Source organism: Salvelinus sp. IW2-2015, linkage group LG19 (genome assembly GCF_002910315.2).
Source record: "Salvelinus sp. IW2-2015 linkage group LG19, ASM291031v2, whole genome shotgun sequence".
Taxonomy (NCBI): Eukaryota; Metazoa; Chordata; class Actinopteri; order Salmoniformes; family Salmonidae; genus Salvelinus; species Salvelinus sp. IW2-2015.
The window spans coordinates 28964800-28984572 of NC_036859.1; the positions used below are offsets into that span (position 1 = coordinate 28964800).

At 43.2% G+C, this 19773-nt stretch overlaps 1 pseudogene; it reads right to left on the bottom strand.

Annotated features, from left to right (window-relative positions):
- LOC111979058 (dihydropyrimidine dehydrogenase [NADP(+)]-like) overlaps positions 1 to 19773 on the bottom strand; it is a 184137-nt pseudogene that overhangs the window by 148525 nt on the left and 15839 nt on the right.

Consider the following 19773-nt stretch of genomic DNA (forward strand, 5'->3'; position numbering starts at 1 on the left):
ACTGGTACCCTGTGTATATAGCTAAATTATCGTTACTCACTGGAAGTCAGTAATACTAATTGAGCCCATCTACCTCAATCCTCCAATATATGTCTGTTAATTGAACACAGTGATGTCATACCCCAGTCTGGCCAGGTAGGAGGCACAGTTGACGGTCACCGGGCCACAGCCAATCATAGCGATCTTGACATGAAAGCTCTCCGACATCTGATCTGGAGGCAGCAGGTCAGGATTACGAACCTCAGGAATTACCATCTTGCTCAAAACCTGGAATGAAAAACAACAGAATGCCTAAATGTTAAAGCAAAAATGGTGAAGGAGAAAAAAAAAAAAATGTACAGTTTCCTTTTCAGGGCAGGGAGAAGTTAATATGGACTTGACATTTATGGTTGTCACATTGGACAAAGGTCAGAGCCCTGAGTGGGCTGGGGTTTTAATGTGAGGGGCATTCCAAAAGAGGAATAGCACATTAATATGTGACATTTGACAAGAGAGGAATTGACCAGCTGAAATTGAACAAAATTATTACAGACAATCTTTAAACCCACTGGTACTTATTGAGATGGAGGACTGATGCTTTTGGTGGTGGGTCTGTGTTGAGCCATGCTACCACACCTGCAGTTATTGCAGTTATGATAGTTGACAGTATCATAATTGTATTTACAAGGGAACCTCTGACACAATATGGTAATTGTTTTTATGTGGATGCTATGATAATGGAACATTAATTAATTATGCACAGCTACAGAATGTGAGCTGAATAGCCTGGATATCGGACAAGTAAGATCGGCTAAATGAAATACACTACATGACCAAAAGTATGTGGACACCTGCTCGTCAAACATCTAATTCCAAAATCATTGATATTAATATGGAGTTGGTCCGCCCTTTGCTGCTATAACAGCCTCCACTCTTCTGGGAAGGCTTTCCACTAGATGTTGCAACATTGCTGCGGGGACTTGCTTCCATTCAGCCACAAGAGCATTAGTGAGGTCGGGCTCTGGTGTTGGCCGATTAGGCCTGGCTTGCAGTTGGCATTCTAATTCATCCCAAAAGGTGTTGGATGCGGTTGAGGTCAGGGCTCTGTGCAGGCCAGTCAATTCTTCCACACTTCGCGGCTGAGCCGTTGTTGCTCCTAGACGTTTCCACTTCACAATAACAGCACTTACAATTGACCGGGGTAGCTCTAGCAGGTCAGACATTTGGCGAACTGACTTGTTGGAAGGTGGTATCCTATGACAGTTCTACGTTGAAAGTCACTGAAGCTTTTCAGTAAGGCCATTCTACTGCCAATGTTTGTCTATGGAGATCGCATGGCTGTGTGCTTGATTTTATACACCTGTCAGCAACGGATGTGGCTGAAATGTCTGAATTCACTCATTTGAAGGGGTGTCCAAATACTTTTGTATATATAGTGTATTTTCAGAATGTTGGATATTAACTTTACTCTTTCTCCTGTACCTACTGTATAGGAATCCCTGTGTACTGTAGGCATCCCACTCTCTCACTCACTGTTTACCTGGGCAGACTGGGATGTCCTGTGACAACTAATGGGATTTGGTGCTCACAGAAGCCCCTTGTTTCCAACTGACTTCAATCGAGGCAATGCCCTTTTCTCCTGTATTGGAGGACTAACCTGAGGAGCGAGTGTGTGTGTTTGTGTGTGTGCGTGTATTATGTGTGTGTGTTTATGAGTGTGTGTGTTAGAGAGAGAGAGGGAAAGAGAGGGAGGGAGAGAGAGAGAGTGAGAGTGTGTTTGTGTTTAGGTCTGTGTGTACGTGTGCGCACGCACGCRCGCGYGTGTGTGTGTGTTTATATGGGTGCATGTGCGTGCGTTTGTGGAGGCAGGATAGTGATGGCCCTCTCAGAAGGGGTTATCTAATCATCTGTTTGATAAACATCTGTGACCTTTAGCATTTAGGAAGAGAGGAGCTGTCACTCTGACGGAGACACGCGCTTTACAACCCCGAGAAGGAAGGAGCGGGACTGGGGAGAGGAGGAAGGGGGACAGGGAAGAGAGGGAGGAGGGAGGACAGGGAAGAGAGAAAGGAAGCAGATGGGGGAGAGATTGACTGAGTGCTTTTTTCCCGACTACAACAGTACAGGACAGGGAGCAGTGGTTGTTATATCAGGACCATCGGTACAATTTTACTTCATTTATTCCTATAGTTTACCAGGTGAGTTGACTGAGAATACATTGTCATTTACAGCAACAACCTGGCAACGCTTCACAGATTGTAGTGCAATTGTGTAGCTGAAAGTTCTTAGCCTGGGTACCAGTATGTTTGTGCCAACAGTCCACTCCTTTTCATGCTAAATAGCTCTGGATTTCAGCCTACAAAGTTCTGGGCTAGAACAAAAATGTGCAAATGTGTTATCTTTCAATTTTTTTTGCAGTTCAATACTGAGGTCAAAAGTATGCATCTCTCTTGCCAAAATGCAGTACATCACCTCAACAGCAAACTGCTGCAGGCCCCCAATGTTGATGGGTCCTTCCTCGGAGGTGAAGAGGTTGCAGCCCCCCACACAGAGCTCCTACGTGGGGACCACCATCCCACACCTCAGCCTCACGAAGTTGTCCGATAGGATGGCCTTGGACACTCCATAGTAGTTTGACGCATACAAACACAGACACATATTGATATTGAAGCAACATAGTGAGCTGAAGAAAGGGTAACGGTTCAACTTATATAGTATAATAAGTAGTTCAGAATGAATGTCCAAATCAACATTCATGCAATGTCTTTGAGTTTGACGGTATACAATGGCTGTATATATATATATTTGTAGGTGTTTTGACACAGACTGTAAATCAGAGACAGTCACTTGGGAGAGAAACAGTGGGAACGGTTGGGAGTCGCATATGTGACTATGCTGGGGAATGTTACCACTACACAACCTCTGCACGCAGGTATACAATGTCAATGTATACCTATTACTGTATGTACATTATCATCAAGACCCAGCGAGAAATAGGTTTCTTGCCTTGTTTGAGATGTTGGGGATGAAGGACTTGATGTCCAGGTTGGTGAGGCAGCTCTTCTAGCATGATGCTTCAGCACATTTCAGACACCTGTGGGGATGAATACATGATTACATTCACAATATACCAATCAACTGATTTTGATTAATTTCTCTGTTATGATATGCCACAATTATAAGGAACAGGCATCCATTTTTACATCAAAAGTTAACAAGGCACATATGATACCACCCACCTCCCTGTATCACTATAATGTAAAGGCCTAACTACATTAAGGCTGTGAAGAGTCACCAATCCATCCGRCAGTCCTGATTGGACGAAAGAGGTATGGCGTGTCACTGTCTATGCTAACTTAATGATTTGTCCCTTTGTCTCCGTGAAGACAGCGGGGTCGGAAAACAAACGGCTGACTGATGATCGGTACATCCTCGCCACCACGTATCTCTGCACCAACCGAGAGAGAGGGAAGACTAATACTTGTTATAAATACTGATGACTCCGTAATGGCGGCGGAGACGCCATATTGGTAGACAACAACATGCCGCCACTAAATTATACATGGGCTAATTTGGCAGGGCCTGATTAAATATTCATGAAGTAACAAAATGGATGCAGTGCTGCAAGACCTGTCTACAAACGTCAAGACCTCAGAGAGATTGAAAGAGAGAGAAAGAAAGCAGGGGGTGGGATTGAGCAGCCTCTGTGAAGCTTGTTTTATGTTTTCCTTGTTGAACTAGTCAACGTAAACAGACTTAACAAATGGACAGATGTTGGTGAGGTAAATTAGGTGTTTTCTGTTGGTTTAATTAATTGACGTTTCTCTTTTCTTTTTCCTCATCAAATGAAGATGCATCACTTTCAAAGTTAACACGAGAAAACTGACAGATGAGAGATCCTCTCTATCCCTTTATTTCTCTTTACCTTTGCCTCTCTCTTTCACCCTCTCTCTCCCTCTCTCATTCTATCACTTATGCTTTTCTGACCAGCAGCCCTCAAGCTCTCCAAGTGTCAAGTGAAAATAACGCACAGGCAATCCTATTTGATCAGGATTGGTAAATGTCCCGCGGCAGTGTGTGCCAGGATCTTGAGTACCACTAACAAAGGGTCTCTCTCTGAACAGCTCTGAGCTCACCTGTGTTTTTTCAGGCTTGGCGGCCATGATGAAAGGCACGGCACAGACTTCCAAATGCATCCTTAATCACATTAAAAAGGAGATTGAAAATGTGTACCCACAAAAGATGTAGTTTGATGTCTTGTCTAGAATCAGACTTTTGTTGTGAACCTGTTATGAGTGCTCAATTAGCATGTAGAAGTGGGACTGGAATTCACAATTATGACTTTGTGATCACAGCTTGGTTCAAAGTCTATACATTTACACAGATGTTTCAACTCCCTCAATGTTAACTCCTTATGCTGAACTTCAAATGAAATCATCCCAGCTCAGACAAACACCAAGTTGTTCCCTTTCTGAACTATAACTGGTTAGTCTCATTGGGATATGAACAACACACGACTATCACCAACACAAACAGCCCTGAGCAGAAACAGAAACAAATGTTATCCCAAACTAGCCAGGGAGAAAACCAAGACGAAGACAGCGTCATAAAAATGACAGAGAAGTGTTCACCCTTAAGGCGGCAATAAATCTCAGCACACCACGGTRAAATCACTCATCTCAGCACACCATGGTAATATCACTCATCTCAGCACACCACAGTAAAATCACTCATCTCAGCACACCACAGTAAAATCACTCATCTCAGCACATCATGGTAATATCACTCATCTCAGCACACCATGGTAAAATCACTCATCTCAGCACACCATGGTAAAATATCATTCAGCCACACCACGGTAAAATCACTCATCTCAGCACACCATGGTAATATCACTCATCTCAGCACACCATGGTAATATCACTCATCTCAGCACACCACGGGTAAAATCACTCATCTCAGCACACCACGGTAATATCATCATCTCAGCACACCATGGTAATATCACTCATCTCAGCACACCATGGTAAAATCACTCATCTCAGCACACCAGGTAAAAATCACTCATCTCAGCACACCACGGTAAAATCACTCATCTCAGCACACCATGGTAATATCACTCATCTCAGCACACCATGGTAATATCACTCATCTCAGCAAACCACGGTAATATCACTCATCTCAGCACACCACGGTAATATCACTCATCTCAAGCACACCATGGTAATATCACTCATCTCAGCACACCATGGTAATATCACTCATCTCAGCACACCATGGTAATATCACTTGACTACAGCCTCCATACACGAGTGGTAGCTATAGGTAAGCCCCCCGAGCTACACACACACACACACCACACACACACACACACACACACACACACACACACACACACACACACACACACACACACCACACACACAACACACACACACACACACACAACACACACACACACACTACAGGTAAACCCCCTAGCTTCTCGCTGTGTCTGTCTCAGGACGTCTGATTGATGTCTTCTAACCGTCGCCTCCAGTCTTCTGCATTATTAACCAAACAACCAGGGAATCTCCTCAAACATCACCACTCCAGGGTACCAGCCTTTATCTAACCAATCAGAGACACAACAGCCTCAGTCAGAGTCATAAGCGTTGTCCTGGATCTGGGTGACACAGCATATTCACCTGATATCCTACAGCATATTCACCTGATATTGATCTAATCTTCTAGAAGTTGTCAATAACTGAGGGACACTACCAGAGGACATATGTCTATAATAATCCTATATTACACACTGAACAAAAACATAAATGCAACATGCAACAATTTCAAAGATTATGATGAGTTATAGTTCATATAAGGAATTCAGTCAATTGAAATAAATTCATTAGGCCCTAATCTATGGATTTCACATGACTGGGAATACAGATATGCATCTGTTGGTCACAGATACCTTAAAAAAGGTAGGGGGAAAAAGAAAAAAGGTAGATGCGTGGATTGGAAAATCAGTCAGTRTCTCCTTCGCTTACAGTTGATCAGGCTGTTGATTGTGGCCTGTGGAACGTTGTCCCTCTCCTCATCAATGGCTGTGCGAAGTTGCTGGATATTKGCGGGAACTGGAACACGCTGTCGTACACCTCGATCCAGGGCATCCCAAATGTGCTCGATGGGTGACATGTCTGCTGACTATGCAGGCCATGGAAGAACTGGGACATTTTCAGCTTCCAGGAATTGTGTACAGATCCTTGCGACATGGGGCCGTGCATTATCATGCTGAAACATGAGGTGATGGCGGCGGATRAATGGCACGACAATGGGCCTCAGGATCTCATCACGGTATCTCTGTGCATTCAAATTGCCAATCGATAAAACGCAATTGTGTGCAATGTCCGTAGCTTATGACTGCCCATACCATAACCCCACCACCACTATGGGTCACTCTGTTCACAACGTTCACATAGACAAACCGCTCGCCCACACGACGCCATACACAGTGTCTGCCATCTGCCAGGTACAGTTGAAACCGGGATTCATCCGTGAAGAGCACACTTCTCCAGCGTGCCAGTGGCAATCGAAGTTGAGCACTTGCCCACTGAAGTCGGTTACTACGCCGAACTGCAGTCAGGTAAAGACTCTGGTGAGGATGACTAGCATGCAGATGAGCTKACCAGAGGCGGTTTCTGACAGTTTGTGCAGAAATTATTTGGTTGTGCAAATCCACAGTTTCATCAGCTGTCCGGGTGGCTGGTCTCATACAATCCCGCAGGTGAAGAAGCCGGATGTAGAGGTCCTGGGCTGGCATAGTTACACATGGTCTACGGTTCTGAGGCCGGTTGGATGTACTGCTAAATTCTCTGAARCGAGATTGGCTCATGGTAGAGAAATTAACATTAAATTCTCTGGCAACAGCTATGATGGACATTGCTGCAGTCAGCATGCCAATTGCATACTCCCTCAAAACTTGAGACATCTGTGGCATTGTGTTGCATGACAAAACTGCACATTTTAGAGTGGCCGTTTATTTTCCCCAGCACAAGGTGCACCTGTATAATGATCATGCTGTTAAATCAGCTTCTTAATATGCCACACCTGTCACGTGGATGGATTATCTTGGCAAAGGAGAAATGCTCACTAACAGACACCTACTGTAACTTTACAACTTCCAGCGCTATCACCACATATTACCCTCAACCTACCCTATGCATCTAAAAAAAACGCTTCTCTTTCCTCTTTCCTGTGAACACAACAATCAAACAATTCTAGGCTCGTCCTCTCCTTGTTCTCTTTGATTCAGCAACCTGTTCTATTATTTATGGTGACTTTGTTTTCAGGTCTTAAATGTGTGCTAAATGAGCCACAGAGGGAGGTCAACTGGCTCCTTGCCACACCATTACACCATTACACATTCATCTCAGGCTCCCACATTAGACTCAGACACCTTGTTAGCTTCCCATTGTGGCTCCATCTCCATCTGTCAGTTTAAGCTAGAGAGATCAGTTTTCTCAATCCACCGCATCCGGCTTCCGTATGTGGCTCTTCCGCAGCTGCGTTGGAAAGTTGCAGAGCTACAGCGCTGTTTGTCAGACCGGGAGACATCCTGGAAAACGACGGTTTGGCCTAAAAACTAATATGACCGCTCTATAGAGAGGGGAGACTCTCATGAACACAACTTCTATTTGTGAGAGGTATTGACATGTTGAATGCACTGAGTCCAGAACAGACTATGGGAGGTGCACAGTACTACATAGAGCCATGACTACATGGAACTCTATTCCACATAAAGTAACTCATGCAATCAGTAAAATTTKATTTAAAAAACAGATAAAAATACACATTATGGACCAGCGGCGACTGTGAAGCAACACAAACATAGGCACTGACACATGCATACAAACACACGATAACATACGCACTATATACAGACATACACATKGATTTTGTATCGTGGATATGTGTTAGTAGAGTAGGGGCCTGAGGGTACACACTTAATATGTTGTGAAATCTGTTGCTCTTCCTAGAGCTGGCYTCCCGGCCAAACTGCGCAGTCAGGGGAGAAGGGCCTTGGTCAGGGAGGTGACCAAAATATTGTAATATAAAAAAAAAAATGTAGTACTGCCTTAATTTTGCTGGACCCCAGGAAGAGTACCTGTTGCCTTGGAAGCAGCTATTGGGGATCCATAATAAATACAATACAAACACGATGGTGTTCTCCTTTTTGCTCTCATCTGGACTCATCTAAGGGTAACCTATACAAATGAATGGAAGTACAGAGGTAGTTTTGTGCCAACAAAAATAAGGGGTTAAATATGTGTAAAAATATATAATAAAATATATATACAGTACATTCAAGAAAGTATTCAGACCCCTTGACTTTTTCCAAATTGTATTATATTACAGCCCTATTCTAAAATGGATTAAATACAAATTGTACTTCATCTGTCAACACACAATAACCCACTATCACAAAGCGAAAACAGGTTTTWAAAAATTTGTGCAAAGTTATTAAAAAAACTACACAGAAATAGATTATTTACGTAAGTATTCAGACCTTTGTTATGAGACTCGAAATTGAGATCAGGTGCATCCTGTTTTCATTGATCATCCTTCAGATGTTTCTACAACTTGATTGGAGTCCACCTGTGGTAAATTCAATTGATTGGACATGATTTGGAAAGGCACACACCTGTCTATATAATGTCCCACAGTTGACAGTTATGTCAGAGCAAAAACTAAGCCATGAGGTCAAAGGAATTGTCTGTAGATCACCGAGACAGGAATGTGTGGAGGCACAGATCTGGAAAAGGGTACCAACAAATTTCTGCAGCATTGAAGGTCCCCAAGAACACAGTGGCCTCMATCCTTCTTAACTGGAAGAAGTTTGAAACCACCAAGACTCTTCCTAGTGCTGGCCTCCCGGCCAAACKGAGCAATCAGGGGAGAAGAGCCTTGGTCAGGGAGGTGACCAAGAACCCGATGGTCACCCTGATAGAGCTTCAGAGTTCCTTTGTGGAGATGGGAAAACCTTGCAGAAGGACAACCCTCTATGCATCACTCCACCAATCAGGCCTTTATGGTAGAGTGGCCAGACGGAAGCCACTCCTCAGTAAAAGGCACATGACAGCCCGCTTGGAGTTTGCGAAAAGACACCTAAAGACTCTCAGACCATGAGAAACAAGATTCTCTGGTTTGATGAAACCAAGATTGAACTCTGGCCTGAATATCAAGCATCACGTCTGGAGAAAACCTGSCACCATCCCTACGGTGAAGCATGGTGGTGGCAGCATCATGTTGTGGGGATGTTTTTCAGCAGCAGGGACTGGGAGACTAGTCAAGATCAAGGGAAAGATGAACGGAGCAAAGTACAGAGAGATCCTTGACAAAAACCTGCTCTAGAGCGCTCAGGACCACAGACTTGGGCGAAGGTTCACCTTCCAACAGGACAACGAACCTAAGCACACAGCCAAGACAACGCGGGAGTTGCTTTGGGACAAGTCTCAAAATGTCTTTCAGTGGCCCAGCCAGAGCCCGGACTTGAACCCGATCGAACATCTCTGGAGAGACCTGAAAATAGCTGTGCAGCGACACTACCCATCCAATTTGACAGAGCTCGAGAGGATCTGCAGAGATTAATGGGAGAAACTCCCCAAAAACAGGTGTGCCAAGCTTGTAGCATCATACCCAAGAAGACTCGAGGCTATAATCGCTGCTAAAGGTGCTTCAACAAAGTGATGAGTAAAGGGTTTGAATACTTATGTAAATGTATATTTCAACAATATTTCAACAACAAAAAATTATACATTTGAAAAAATTCTCAAAACTTGTTTTTGCTTTGTAATTATGGGGTATTGAGTGTAGATTGATGAGGGGGATTTAAAAAAATCAATTTTAGAAAAAGACTAACGTAACAAAATGTGGAAAAAGTGAAGGGGTCTGAGTACTTTCCGAATATACTGTATATACAGTACTAGTCAGAAATTTGGACACACCTACTCATTCAAGGGTTTTTCTTTATTTTTACTATTTTCTACATTGTAGAATAATAGTGATGACATCAAACTATGAAATAACACATATGGAATCATGTAGTAAACAATAAAGTGTTAAAGAAATCTCCAACTGCTCTTAAACGCTGTAAAACTAAATGCATGCTCTTCAACCGATCGCTGCCCACACCTGCACGCCCGCCCAGCATCACTACTCTGGACGGTTCTGACTTAGAATATGTGGACAACTACAAATACCTAGGTGTCTGGTTAGACTGTTAACTCTCCTTCCAGACTCACATTAAGCATCTCCAATCCCAAATTAAATCTAGAATCAGCTTCCTATTTCACAACAAAGCATCCTTCACTCATGCTGCCAAACATACCCTCGTATAACTGACTATCCTACCGATCCTTGACTTCGGCGATGTCATTTACAAAATAGCCTCCAACACTCTACTCAGCAAATTGGATGCAGTCCATCACAGTGCCATCCGTTTTGTCACCAAAGCCCCATATACTACCCACCATTGCGACCTGTATGCTCTTGTTGGCTGGCCCTCGCCAAACCCACTGGCTCCAGGTCATCTATAAGTCTTTGCTAGGTAAAGCCCCGCCTTATCTCAGCTCACTGGTCACCATAGCAGCACCCACCCGTAGCACGCGCTCCAGCAGGTATATTTCACTTGTCACCCCCAAAGCCAATTCCTCCTTCGGCCGCCTTTCCTTCCAGTTCTCTGCTGCCAATGACTGGAACGAACTGCAAAAATCACTGAAGCTGGAGACCCATATCTCCCTCACTAGCTTTAAGCACCAGCTGTCAGAGCAGCTCATAGATCACTGCACCTGTACATAGCCCACCTGTAATTAGCCCATCCAACTACCTCATTCCCATACTGTTATCGATTTTWTTTATTTTGCTCCTTTGCACTCCAGTAGCTCAAATCAAATCAAATCAAATGTATTTATATAGCCCTTCTTACATCAGCTGATATCTCAAAGTGCTGTACAGAAACCCAGCCTAAAACCCCAAACAGCAAGCAATGCAGGTGTAGAAGCACGGTGGCTAGGAAAAACTCCCTAGAAAGGCCAAAACCTAGGAAGAAACCTAGAGAGAAACCAGGCTATGAGGGGTGGCCAGTCCTCTTCTGGCTGTGCCGGGTGGAGATTATAACAGAACATGGCCAAGATGTTCAAAWGTTCCTAAATGACCAGCATGGTCAGATAATAATAATTACAGTAGTTGTCGATGGTGCAACAAGTCAGCACCTCAGGAGTAAATGTCAGTTGGCTTTTCATAGCCGATCATTGAGAGTATCTCTACCGCTCCTGCTGTCTCTAGAGAGTTGAAAACAGCAGGTCTGGGACAGGTAGCACGTCCGGTGAACAGGTCAGGGTTCCATAGCCGCAGGCAGAACAGTTGAAACTGGAGCAGCAGCACGGCCAGGTGGACTGGGGACAGCAAGGAGTCATCATGCCGGGTAGTCTTGAGGCATGGTCCTAGGGCTCAGGTCCTCTGAGAGAGAGAAAGAGAGAATTAGAGAGAGCATACTTAAATTCACACAGGACACTGGATAAGACAGGAGAAGCACAGACTTAACAGACTTACCCTAGCCCCCCGATACATAAACTACTGCAGCATAAATACTGGAGGCTGAGACAGTAGGGGTCAGGAGACACTGTGGCCCCATCCGATGATACCTCCTGGACAGGGCCAAACAGGCAGGATATAACCCCACCCACTTTGCCAAAGCACACCACTAGAGGGATATCTTCAACCACCAACGTACCAGCCACGGCACAACCCAAAGCCTTGGGTTGTGCCGTCGCGGATATCTCTATTTGAACACTCATCTTCTGCACATCTATCACTCCAGTGTTTAATTGCTTTATTGTAATTATTTCACCACTATGGCCTATTTATTGCATTACCTCCGTTATCCTACCTCATTTGCATACACTACCTCATTTGCATTCTATTGTATTATTGACTGTATGTTTGTTTATTCCATATGCAACTCTGAGTTGTTGTTTGTGTTGCACTGGTTTGCTTTATCTTGGCCAGGTCGCAGTTGTAAATGAGAACTTGTTCTCAACTAGCCTACCTGGTTAAATAAAGGTGAAATAAATAAATAAATAAAAATATATATTTTATATTTGGGATTCTTCAAAGTAGCCACCCTTTGCCTTGACAACAGCTTTGCACACTCTTGGCATTCTCTCAACCAGCTTCATGAGGTAATGCATTTCAATTAACAGGTGTGCTTTGTTAAGCTAATTTGTGGAATTTATTTCCTTCTTAATGCGTTTGAGCCAATCAGTTGTGTTGTGACAAGGTAGGATTGGCATACAGAGGTTAGCTAGCCCTATTTGGTAAAAGACCAATTCCATATTATGGCAAGAACAGCTCAAATAAGCAAAGAAAAATGACAGTCCATCATTACTTAGAGACATGAAGGTTAGTCAAGAACTTGTAAAGTTTCTTCAAGTGCTGATGCAAAAACCATCAACCTCTATGATGAAACTGGCTCTCAAGAGGACCGCCACAGGAAAGGAAGACCCAGAGTTACCTCTGCTGCCGAGGAGAAGTTCATTAGAGCTACTAACCTCAGAAATTGGCAGTTAACTGCACTTCAGATTGCAGACCAAATAAATGCTTCACAGAGTTCAAGTAACAGACACATCTCAACATCAACTGTTCAGAGGAGACTCCGTGAATCAGGCCTTCATGGTCGAATCCCTGCAACGAAACCACTACTAAAGGACACCAAAACTAAGAAGAAACTTGTTTGGGCCAAGAAACACGAGCAATGGATACTAGACCGGTGGAAATCTGTCCTTTGTTCTGATGAGTCAAAATGTGACATTTTTGGTTCCAACCGCTGTGTCTTTGTGAGACACAGTGTAGGAAAACAAATGATCTCTGCATGTGTGGTTCCCACTGTGAAGCATGGAGGAGGAGCTGAGATGGTGTTGGGGGTACTTTGCTGGTGACACTGTCAGTGATTTATTTAGAATTCACGCACACTTAACCAGCATGGCTACCATAGTATTCTGCAGCAATACGCCATCCCATCTGGTTTGAGCTTAGTGGGACTATCATTTGTTTTCAACAGGACAATGACTCAAAACACATCTCCAGGCTGTGTAAGGGCTATTTGACCAAGAARGAAAGTGATGTAGTGCTGCATCAGATGACCTGGCCTCCACAATCACCCAACCTCAACCCAATTGAGATGGTTTGGGATGAATCGGACTGCATAGTGAAGGAAGAGCAAACAACAAGTGCTCAGCATATAAGGGAACTCCTTTAAGACTGTTGGAAAAGCATTCCAGGTGACTACCTCATGAAGCTGGTTCAGAGAATACCAAGAGTGTGTAAAGTTGTCATCAAGGCAAAGGGTGGCTACTTTGAAGAATCTCAAATATAAAATGCTTTCATCAAAATTCCCACTCAAGACAAGACAAATCTTCAAACTGTCAGTCAGCCTACCAAGGTATTTACAAACAGCACAGAAATTAAATCATCCACATGTATTGATTACATCTTTACTAATGCTGCAGATATCTGCTCTAAAACAGTATCCAAATGCATTGGATGTAGTGATCCTAATATAATAGCCATATCTAGGAAAACCAAAGTTCCAAAGGCTGGGCCTAATATAGTGTATAAGACGTCATACATTAAGTTTCATAGTGAATCCTTTGTTTAAGGTGTAAATAATATTTTCTGGTCTGTGGTGTTTAATGTGGAGCAACCAGACACTGCAAGCAATAAGACAATGAATATAAAAACTGTTAAATCCACATGGATTGATGAGGAATTARAAAATGTTATGGTTGAGAGGGATGAGGCAAATTGAATTGCAAATAAGTCTGGCTACTTGGCCGATTGSCAAACATACTGTAAATTGAGAAATCATGTAACTAAACTGAACAAAAAGAAGAAGAAACTGTACTAATATAAATGATATGAAGAATGATAGTTAAACGCTTTGGACCACCCTTTACTGATTCCAACAGCCGACCAATCAGCCTGTTACCAACCCTTAGTAAACCTTTGGGAAAAATTGTGTTGACTAAATATAATGCTATTTCACAGTAAACAAATGAACAGCAGAATTTAAGCATGCTTATAAGGAAGGGAATTCAACATATATGGCACTTACACAAATGACTAGCTAAGAAAAAATAATAAAACGTTTGTGGGAGCTGTTTTGTTAGGTTTCAGTGCAGCTTTTGACATTATCGTCATAATCTGCTGCTGGAWAAAAACGTATGTGTGATGGCTTTCATCCCCTGCTAACATTAATCATATGCATGTCAAGCTCTCTTGGCTTAAAGTAGAGTAGCGATTCACTTCATCACTACTTGTATTTGTGAGAAGTACTGACATGTTGAATGCACCTAGCTGTCTGTTTCAACTATTAGCACACAGGTCAGACACAAGACCTCACAAGACATGCCATCAGAGGTCTCTTCACAGTCCCCAAGTCCAGAACACTATGGGACTATGGGAGGTGCACAGTACTACATAAAGCCATAACTGTATGGAACTCTATTCCACATGAAGTAACTCATGCAATTAATAAAATCAGATAAAAAAAAAAACAGATAAAAATACATATTTGACTCTTGTTCATGTAGTGTATATATACTGAACAAAAATATAAACACAACATGAGATGGCAAAGGGGGTAATGTGGGCCTTGTTCAATAATTAGGTTGAGGTTCAGTTGTGTGAATCCTTTTGGCATAGCTTCAATGCCTCAGTAAGCCTTGACAAAAATGTGCAGGTGTGTGTCTAAATGATATATATACTCCCACACACACAAACAGGTACACACACACAAACACACAAACGTACCCCCCCCCCCCCCGCACACACACACACACACAGACGCACACAACACCCCATATTATCAAGGGATGGAGAGAGATTATGGCATGCTTAAGGGATGTCGTTGTAGCTGTCAGAGCTGTCAGTGCAGTAGACTGGAAGTCCTTAGAGGAACACTGGAGAATGTCTACCAGCTGCACACAATGCCCACTGAGTCTGGCCCTGTCATAGGAGACACACACACACACCGTCTATTCTAATACTAGGACCAACCCCACACCTGCAACCCACAAGGGAGATCTGGGGTAGCAGGTGGGGAATCTGGTGTGTGTGTGTGTATGTGTGTGTGTGTGTGTGTGTGTGTGTGTGGTGTGTGTGTGTGTGTGTGTGTGTTGTGTGGTGTGTGTGTGTGTGTGTGTGTGTGTGTGTGTGTGTGTGTGTGTGTGTGTGTGTTAGCCTACAGCTGTGCCTTAAGGCTGTTTTAAAGGCTGCTATCCTATACTGTTCAGCTTTAGATATACTGTAGGTTGTATTAGCGACATCACAAACCATACTGCCAGTTTTTACGCCACATAATGAGACAATACAAGAATACTGATTGAAAAACAGATGTATATCACTACATTTATGTTCCTTGAAAGCCATTGACATTGACTTACAGCTCTCTCTCTCTGACAACAGTATTCTTGAGTAAGGCATACGATCTTTCCACAAAACTATCATTCGACAATAAACAAATAGCACACAACCTTACAGACTAGTACTTGGACATGAATGTCTTTAAAGTGCTTCAACAGACTAAAGCCTCTGGGGATCCGCTCACTCCTTCAAATGGGACAGGGGCCCTGGTATAAAAGCCATCGTCGGCCATCGTTGTAATGAGAGCTCTGGGGAGCGTGTCACAAATGTCTGGAGGGACGAGACGAGACCTTCGAGACCGTCCACTCCACAACCAGGCACTGTCATCTTAATTATACAAGCTGCCTTAGGACGTGACCAATTAAGATTGGCTTCAGTATTAAAGTACCCCTCCTCTCTCTCTCCTCTCTCCTCTCTACGTCCTGCTGTCTCTAGCTACTTGTGCTGGTAAGTTATGCAGTGGAAAGGGACACTTTCTTATCTTCTTCTCATAATGAATCCATGTTTCTTTGTCCTGGTGTGATGCCAAAGAGAGGAAGGAGTGGAGGGGAGAGGAGGGAAGAAGAGAGGCACGGGACTTCAGTCGGTAGCCTAATGGAGTCTTTGAGGAAGACGATGTGTTGCTCTTCCTAATTAGCGACAACGTAATGTCTCGGGGACTAATGATCGCATTTTACTTCAATTGCCAGGGTTTCAGTGTCTCTGTGTTGAAAGCCTTTTTGTCTGGTCACAGGGTCCTGAGCGGCTTCAAATACTCAACGTTGATTTTTATAAAGGGGAAAAAAGAGATGACAGAAAAATGAGCCAAATGGCGAGGCCTCTACAGAAAGACACTGATGGTTGACAATACACTACACACCACATAACATTATCTTGTACTGTATATATACGATAMATGTGAAGAGTTTCATTCCAAAACGCTATATATCAATTTTCAGATTTTATTTTTACAATTATTTTTTGAAATTATATGAAAGAGATTGGTGTGTTTCCCCCCCATCTAATCGTGGCATAGGGTTGTTAAATGACAGACATGTATTTGTTTGAAACCTATCACTAGATTGTTTGTCTCTCTGAAATTAAACCATAACATTTTGTTCCAAAATAAGWTAAATCTGCCTCACTCTCAGAGAAAAAAGTAGCTAGCACTGCAAGGATTTACACAGTCAAATGTGACGAAAAGAACTGTAGAAACTATACATTTGTGACATCAATATTTAAAAAAGTATATACAGTGGGGAGAACAAGTATTTGATACACTGCCGATTTTGCAGGTTTTCCTACTTACAAAGCATGTAGAGGTCTGTAATTTTTATCATAGGTACACTTCAACTGTGAGAGACGGAATCTAAAACAAAAATCCAGAAAATCACATTGTATGATTTTTAAGTAATTCATTTGCATTTTATTGCATGACATAAGTATTTGATAACCTACCAACCAGTAAGAATTCCGGCTCTCACAGACCTGTTAGTTTTTCTTAAGAAGCCCTCCTGTTCTCCACATCATTACCTGTATTAACTGCACCTGTTTGAACTCGTTACCTGTATAAAAGACACCTGTCCACACACTAATCCAAACAGACTCCAACCTCTCCACAATGGCCAAGACCAGAGAGCTGTGTAAGGACATCCAGGGATAAAATTGTAGACCTGCACAAGGCTGGGATGGGCTACAGGACAATAGGGAAGCAGCTTGGTGAGAAGGCAACAACTTGTTTTGGTGCAATTATTAGAAAATAGAAGAAAATAGAAGAAGTTCAAGATGATGTCATACACCCTCGTCTGGGGCTCCATGCAAGATCTCACTCGTGGGGCATCAATGATCATGAGGAAGGTGAGGGATCAGCCCAGAAACTACAGCGGCAGGACCTGGTCAATGACCTGAAGAGAGCTGGGACCACAGTCTCAAAGAAAACCTTAGTAACACAGCTACGCCGTCATGGATTAAAATCTGCAGCGCACACAAGGTCCCCCTGCTCAAGCAGGCGCATGTCCAGGCCCGTCTGAAGTTTGCAATGACCATCTGGATGATCCAGAGGAGGAATGGGAGAAAGGTCATGTGTCTGATGATTCAAAAATAGAGCTTTTTGGTCTAAACTCCACTCGCCGTGTTTGGAGGAAGAAGAAGGATGAGTACAACCCCAAGAAACACATCCCAACCGTGAAGCATGGAGGTGGAAACATCATTCTTTGGGGATGCTTTCTGCAAGGGACAGGACGACTGCACCGTATTGAGGGGAGATGGATGGGGCCATGTATTGCGAGATCTTTGCCAACAACTCCTTCCCTCAGTAAGAGCATTGATGATGGGTCGTGGCTGGGTCTTCCAGCATGACAACGACCCGAAACACACAGCCAGGGCAACTAAGGAGTGGTCCCGTAAGAAGTATCTCAAGGTCCTGGAGTGGCCTAGCCAGTCTCCAGACCTGAACCCAATAGAAAATCTTTGGAGGGAGCTGAAAGTCCGTATTGCCCAGCGACAGCCCGCGAAACCTGAAGGATCTGGAGAAGGTCTGTATGGAGGAGTGGGCCAAAATCCTGCTGCAGTGTGTGCAAACCTGGTCAAGAACTACAGGAAACGTATGATCTCTGTAATTGCAAACAAGAGGATTCTGTACCAAATATTAAGTTCGCTTTTCTGATGTATCAAATACTTATGTCATGCAATAAAATGCTAATTAATTACTTAAAAATCATACAATGTGATTTTCGGGATTTTTGTTTTAGATTCCGTCTCTCACAGTTGAAGTGTACCTATGATAAAAATTACAGACCTCTACATGCTTTGTAAGTAGGAAAATCTGCAAAATCGGCAGTGTATCAAATACTTGTTCTCCCCACTGTATATATAAAATGTATTGTCACGACTTCTGCCGAAGTCGATGCCTCTCCTTGTTCGGGCGGTGCTCGGCGGTCGACGTCACCGCTCTTCTAGCCATCATTGATCCATTTTTCATTTTCCATTGGTTTTGTCTTGTCTTCCTACACACCTGGTTTCAATCCCATTCTTTACCTGTTGTGTATTTAACCCTCTGTTTCCCGTCATGTCTTTGTCAGAGATTATTTGTTGTTCAATATTCGTGTTGTTTGTATTGGTGCGCGACGGGTCCTCGTACCCACTTTGTTTTATTGTATTCATGGTTTTGGAGTTATGTTTGTTTTCAAGTTATTAAACAACTCCATTCCACTAAGTTTGATTCTCCTGCGCCTGACTTCCCTGCCACCTATACACGTGACTCTGACATGTATCAATACTGTAATATGAGATTTGGGCTCTAGTCAAAAGGTATAGGGAATAGGGCGCCATTTGGGACAAGACCTAACTCTAACCAAAACACTAGCATAAGGCTAGATTTATCTGTTAAATTTATATGTTAAATATACAGAATACGAACATTCCATTCCATCAAAAGAACAATGTATTGATTGTAATACACATCTGACATCTATGAATAAAAAACCTGAGGACAGTAATATTTTACACATACATAAAGGTAGCCATAAGCACTCATTTCTCATGAAAAACACAAATGTGAAAATTGGTGGATATACACTCTTATAAAAAAGTTTCCAGTTAAAAGAGAATAAAAGAGTGTACCGGGTAAAAGAGTGTACCGGGTAAAAGAGTGTACCGGGTAAAAGAGTGTACCGGGTAAAAGAGTGTACATGCAGAGTTTATTTCACCTTTTTTTCTAAGAGTGTAGCGTTTTGGAAATAAACTCTGCATGTACACTCTTTTATCCGGTTTCTAACAAGTTTCCATAGAGTTCTTCATTAAACAACCCATGCCCAATCCACCTCACCCTAAGCCGTGTCTGTATGCTGTGTCGGTAATTGCACAAACCTGTTGCTGAGAACTAATGGTGCCCAGGCCTTAACAAGGGATCCACTTCCTGGATCCTGGATGACTCAACATAAGTAATGAGAACAGGGTAACAGCAAGCCGCAGGAGTCCGTGGCCCCTGACAACACTCCCCACCAGCCCCACAACCCCCCGTCCCTCACCCTCAACTCCTCAATCTCCCTACCCTAGGAGGAACACACACGCCCACACACAAACACCACTCAATCTCCCTAGTCCCTACCCTAGGAGGATCACCTCCCCCCACCTCCCTCTGACTCTCCATCCCTTCCTTAGCCACGGAGAGATGAAGGCACGCCGGCTGGACTTTGATGTCAGACATTATTAGCTGTCAGGGAACCTGCATTTTTCATAAGCATTGCAGGTCCCTCACAGTGAGGAAGATCCTAGCCCACTCACAGATACTATGACATTTAGCTGGGTTAACACAGTATAGACCTCGGTACAGACCACGGAGTGTACTGC